General features: G+C 37.9%; 1 long non-coding RNA gene across 1 annotated transcript; it reads left to right on the top strand.

Moving 5' to 3' along the window:
• Positions 1-2,206: 2,206 nt before the first annotated feature.
• LOC118973268 (uncharacterized) lies at positions 2,207-5,722 on the top strand. Its single transcript, XR_012121356.1, has 3 exons — positions 2,207-2,275; positions 2,963-3,027; positions 5,551-5,722. It is a non-coding gene; the product is annotated as an uncharacterized lncRNA (long non-coding RNA).
• Positions 5,723-6,058: the final 336 nt, after the last annotated feature.

The following is a 6,058-nucleotide window of genomic DNA, read 5'->3' as shown; positions in this document are numbered from 1 at the left end:
CTGAAACTCATTTATTGTGTAGAATTAGGCAAAGGGAGTTGGGGAAAGAGTGTATAATGCATCACTTACACTGTGGGGCTGAACTCATTGATACTGTGTGTTCTGCCCCCACACAGGGCATAGCTCATTCTCTCTAGAAATATATTAAAGTTCTGCCATAAACATAAAATGTGAGGGGATAAAATAACTGCTATAATTGATATTCCTTTTAGTTACTTAAAAAAAAATTTGGTCACTAGTCAGGTGTTACAGACTTTGAAGCATGAGAACATACACAGGATACCTTTGAACATTCACTCCAGAAACACTTCTTGCAACTCTGGCAGCAATGGAAGATTAGTGATTCATGATTCAGTAAGATCTTTAGTGGGTTGATAGTTTTAGTCTGCAACTGGTTCAACACCTCAGATAGAGAAAAATAAATTATGAAATCAGAAATTCTTATTTCACACTTAAATTGCAATATTTTTATTCCAAAGGAAAGTAAATGTTAAACACATTATTTCTCACCATCATCCCATAAGGAGGATGTTAAAATAAATGGGGAAATAAAGTTATCAAGAATAAGCTTTGGAGGTGGGATTAGAGCTCACAACCTTTAAATCATAAAAACTCATGCCAACAATTTTGAAAATGCAAATGTTATCCTCTCTATACATTCTCCTCCAACTTGACATTTTCCTATTCCATATTCTGCCAATATGTTCTCTAACCTGCTTTTTGAATAACAGTGATTTGGTAAATGACGGTATTGCAATGCTGGACCATTTTGCTTTGACTGGTCCTGTTCAGAACAGATTTCAGGGCATGAGCCTGGTGTTCAGATCTCTGAATCCAGACACCTCTGACCTGAGCTGAGAATTCTTTACACTCCTGAAATGGGAGTGGGGCACCGGCACTGACTCTCTCCACTGAGATAAGAGCTCATCAGTGAAATAGCATAATGGAGGTGAGACCCTTGTAAAACACAGAGCAAAGGCCTAATAATTTAAAGTGAGCCGAGGTCCCTGCTCCTAAGAGACTGGTGAGGTGGCACTGACAACACCTTCTGAAACCATGGTTTCAGTGGTAACTGTGGTCTTTTTGAGAGGAAGTAGCTGATTAAGGTATATGCAGATAACATTCCAGATTTTTCCTGTCTGAGTATAAACTTGGCACTTTTGAAAAGGGCATAAAATCTGTCAAGTCACCAGAATGCTATTTTTTAAATTACTACTACAATGAACTAAGTGGCAGCTCACAAGACTTACCCCATGTTCAAAAACTGTTCATATAATTAAGGGATAAAACCATTAGATAAAACCCTAAGAACAATTTAGGTCCTGGAAGAATGCAACTATTTTGGGCCTGCTTTTGTCCACGTACTTCCCCTAGGACCTAAGTGAACTCTGAAAATTTCTAATTAACAGTTTATTGTAAAAAAATTCTTAAAAGGTATTACTCTCATTCCATCCCCAAACATGCATGCACACATACACATTTTCTTAGTAGAGTTCACTTTTGAGGTTTCTGGTTAAGGACAATCCCAGCTTCAAAAGGGGCTTTCTGGTTTGAGGCAGTGAGAGGAATGGAAAAGTGAACAGCTCAGGAGGTGCCATCTCAGAACCTAGAGATTATTTTCACCTAGGATAGGTATAGAAAGCAATGGCTGAAGGCAGAAGGATAGAGGGCTTATTTTCCACATATTTGCACATGTTTAAATTATAGGAATTTAAGTAGTGCCAAGTTAGCAGATCTTAAATAAGTGGCCACGGAACTTTGCTTGAGAAATAAGCAGCTATCATTGGTAGGATCACCTAAATCTGGTGGCACTGTTTCATGCTTGGCACAAAAGAACCTCAAAACCAAGGGCTTGGGATAGCAGTCCCTGGAATGACAGAGAGATGAAAGTCACCTGAGTAGAAGGCAGAGCTTACTCAAATATATTTCCAGAGGCCATGTGTGCGTCAAGGCATAGAAACTAAACATTTATCATTAACAAAACGAGATTTGACTCAGTCACCTGCTGAAGCAGCTGTAACAAAGAAAGCGCAGGAAGAATGGGTAAATACAGCAATTCCCCCTCATCCGCAGTTTCGTATTTTGAGGTTTCATTACCCAAGGATGGTGCGGAAGCGGTGGAGCCTCCTCTGACGAATCCACAGAAGGCCAATAGCAGCCTAACTGTACCTCACAGTGCCTACGTCATTTGCCTCACGTCATCTCTGGCAGAAGGCTTTTTATCGCCCTACATCATCCCACGAAGGGTGAGGATAGCACAGGGTGTTTTTTGAGGGTGAGGGATCACACTCATATTAACTTTTATTACAGTATGTTGTTAAAATTGTTCTATTTTACTATTAATAATTGTTGGTAATTTCTTACCATGCTTGATTTATAAATGAAACTTTATCTTAGGTGTGTATGTATAGAAAAAAACATAACAGTGTAGAGGGTTCTATGTTATCTGTGCTTTCAAACATCTGCTGGGGATCTTGGAATGTATCCCCCACAGGTAAGGGTGGACTACTGTACTTGTAGTATATTCAGGCATAGTTGTCTCTGTTAGAAAGGGAGGGGTTTTGGAGAAATGATGCAGCAAGCACTCCCATGGATGTTTCTCAGGATGGGAAGAAAACAATGTTTCCAAGACCGCAGCATCCCAGAACACATTACCTCACCTATGTTTACATTTTACCTTGAAAATAGTTAGTAATATGTCAAATGGACACAACAGCCCTTTAAAATAGGATTAACCAGGCTTAATAAATAAGAAAAGGCAGGTGGTATGTACTTGTGTTCCCTTTGCTAGTAACTTATCCTATATTGTTCTCTTTGTTCTGCAAACTTAAAGTTTTCACAGGAATTTTAAAAGCTTTTTTTAAAAAAATAACTAAATCCATTTAAAGATAAATATTATGAGATATATTTTAGTCCTCTCAGTTGTCATGCTCATATTATTAAATCTATGTTACACTTGCAGGCATACCTTGGACATACTTTGGGTTGAGTTCCAGACCACCAAAATAAAGTGAATATCCGAATAAAGTGAGTTAAATGAATTTTTTGGTTCCCAGTGTGTGTAAAAGTTATGTTTACACTATACTGTAGTCTATTAAAGTATGCAATAGCATTATGTCTAGAAAAGAATGTATATACCTTAATTAAAAAATACTTTATTGCTAAAAAAAATGCTTCCCATCATCTGAGCTTTCAGTGAGTCATAATCTTTTTGCTCGTGGAGGGTCCTGTCTTGATGTTGAGGCTGCTGACGGATTGGGGTGGTGTTTGCTAAGGCTGGTGTGGCTGTGGCAATTTCTTACAGTAAGACAACAGTGAAGTTTACTAGTTCGATTGACTCATCCCTTCACTAATGATTTATCTGGAACACACGATGCTGTTTGATAGCATTTTCCCCATAGTAGAGCTTCTTTCAAAATTGAAGTCAATCCTCTCAAACTCTGCTTTTGCTTTATCAACAAGGTTTATGTCATATTCTAGTTCCTTTGTTGTCATTTTAACAAGCTTCACAGCATCTTCACCAGGAGTGGATTCCATCTCAAGAAATCACTTTCTTCGTTCATCCATAGAGGCAACTCCTCATCTGTTCACGTTTCATTGTGTGATTGCAGCGATTCAATCACATCTTCAGGCTCCACTTGTAATTCTAGTTCTCCTGCTGTTTCTACCACATCTGTGGTCACTTCCTCCACTGAAGTCTTGAACCCCTCAAAGTCATCCATGAGGGTTGGAGTCAGCCTTTTCCAAACTCCTATGAATGCTGATATTTTGACTTCTCATGAGTCATAAATGTTCTTAGTGGAAACTAGAATGATGAAATTTTCTCCAGAAGGTTTTCTATTTTCTTTGTCCAGACTGAACAGAGGAATCACTGTCTGTGGCAGTTGTAGCTTTGCAAAATGCATTTCTTCAATAATAAGACTTAAAAGTCAAAATTATTCCTTGACCTGTGGGCTGCAGAATGTATGTTAAATTATTATCAGGCATGAAAACAGCATTCATTAATCTCATTGTACATCTCCATCTGTGCTTGTGGGTGACCAGATGCATTATCAAGGAGCAGTCATATTTTGAAAAGAATCTTTTTTCTGAGCAGTAAGTTTCAACATTGGGCCTAAAATATTCTGTAAACCATGTTGTAAACAAATGTGCTGTCACCCAGGTTTTTTGTTCCATTTCATAGAGTAGATTTAGCATAATTCTGAAGGGCTCTAGTATTTTCAGAATTGTCAGCACTGGCTTCAACTTAAAGTCACTAGTGCTTTAGCCCCTAACAGGAGAGTCAGCCTGACCTTTGAAGCTTTGAAGCCAGGCACTGACTTCTCCTCTCTAGCTATGAAAGGCCTAAATGGCCTCTTCTTCTAATAGAAGGCTGCTTTGTCTATATCAAAAATCTGTTTTTCAGGGTTAGCCACTTTTGGTAATTAGCTTAGCTGGATCTTCTGGGTAACTTGTTGTAGCTTCTATGTCAGCACTGGCTGCTTCACTTTGCACTTTTGGTATGGAAACAGCTTCTTTCCATAAACCTCATGAACCAATCTCCACTAGCTAACAGCTTTCTTCTGCAGCTTCCTTGCCTCTCTCAGCCTTCATGGAATAAAAGAGAGTTAAGACCTTGCTCTGGATTAGTCTTTGGCTTAAGGGAATATTGTGGCTGTTTCAATCCTCTATCCAGAGCACTAAAGCTTTCTCCATAACAGCAATAAGGCTGTTCCACTTTATACCATTCCTGTGTTCCCTGAAGTAGCCCTTTTAAATTCCTTCAAGAACTTTTCCTTTGCATTCACAACTTGGCTGACTATTTGGCTCAAGAGGCCTATATTTTAGCCTGTCCAAGCTTTTCACATGCCTTCCTCACTAAGCCTAATCATTTTTAGCTTTTGATTTAAAGAGAGATGGTGACTCTTCCTTTGAGGCATTTGCAGGGCTATTCATAGGAGTAATTTCAATATTGTTGTTTCTCAGGGAATAGGAAGGCCCAAATAGGGAGATAAATGGGAGGACAGCCAATTAGTGGTAGAGTCAGAATGGACACAACCTTGTATCAGTTAAGTTCACTGACTTATGTGGCCATATTTCATGGTGCCCCAAAATACAGTAGTAACATTAAAGATCACTGATCACAGATCACCATAGCAAATATACTAATAATGAAAAAATTTGAAATATTGTGAGAATTGCAAACCTGTGACACAGAAACAAGGTGAGAGCAAATGCTGATGGAAAAATTGTGTTGGTCAATTTGTTTGATGCAGGATTGCCACAAATCTTCAATTTGTAAAAGTTGCAATATCTGCAAAACATAATAAAAATGAGGAATGCCTATATACTCTTAGAGAAATGTTTAAGACAAAACAACATTTAATAACTTATTCCAGCTTATCTAACAGCCACCCTTCTCCCTCTGTCTTTTCATTTACTGCATTATTTCCATGTAAGGAATGCCATATTTGAACAATCCATTATAAAAATAAAGTTCTCTGGGTGGCTGATCTTAGATTATACCTGAGATTTATCTTCATATCAACCCTAATCTGCATTGTCTTGCAGTCAGTGTTTCCTCACCCTCGAATGGAAGGCACTCACCTAGGAATCAGAAAATCCATCTTTCGTTTGTCCTGGAAGCTTCTCTGTCAACACAAATGTTTCTGTGAGTTGTTTATGTCCTGTTGACTGTAACCTTGTTACCTCAATTGGGAACCAATGTTGGTATGTATGAAAAGACTAACATTCATCTCAAAAATTTCATTTGCATCATTGTACATGAACACCTAGAGACAAATGCAGGGCTAAGGTAATAGAATACAAGAACATGGGAAAATTCAAAAATAGCTTATTCTTGCTGAGTACTTTATCTTCTGGAAGTAGGAGCAACAAACTTTGGCAAAAATGGATTAGGAATTAATTAGAAAACTCTCTGACCTCAACCAAATGATAAATTACATGAAAATAGAATTTTTTTCTATGTTGTAAAATTGTACTTCCCCAGTCATATCTGTTTTATTAGGTAGTGTTATATACATTTTGAGTGATACTCTATAGTAATTAACATAATTTA

The sequence above is a fragment of the Manis javanica genome, chromosome 9 (assembly GCF_040802235.1).
Source record: "Manis javanica isolate MJ-LG chromosome 9, MJ_LKY, whole genome shotgun sequence".
Taxonomy (NCBI): domain Eukaryota; kingdom Metazoa; phylum Chordata; class Mammalia; order Pholidota; family Manidae; genus Manis; species Manis javanica.
The sequence above is the reverse complement of the archived record's forward strand: the minus strand, read 5'-3'. Positions and strand labels throughout refer to the sequence as shown.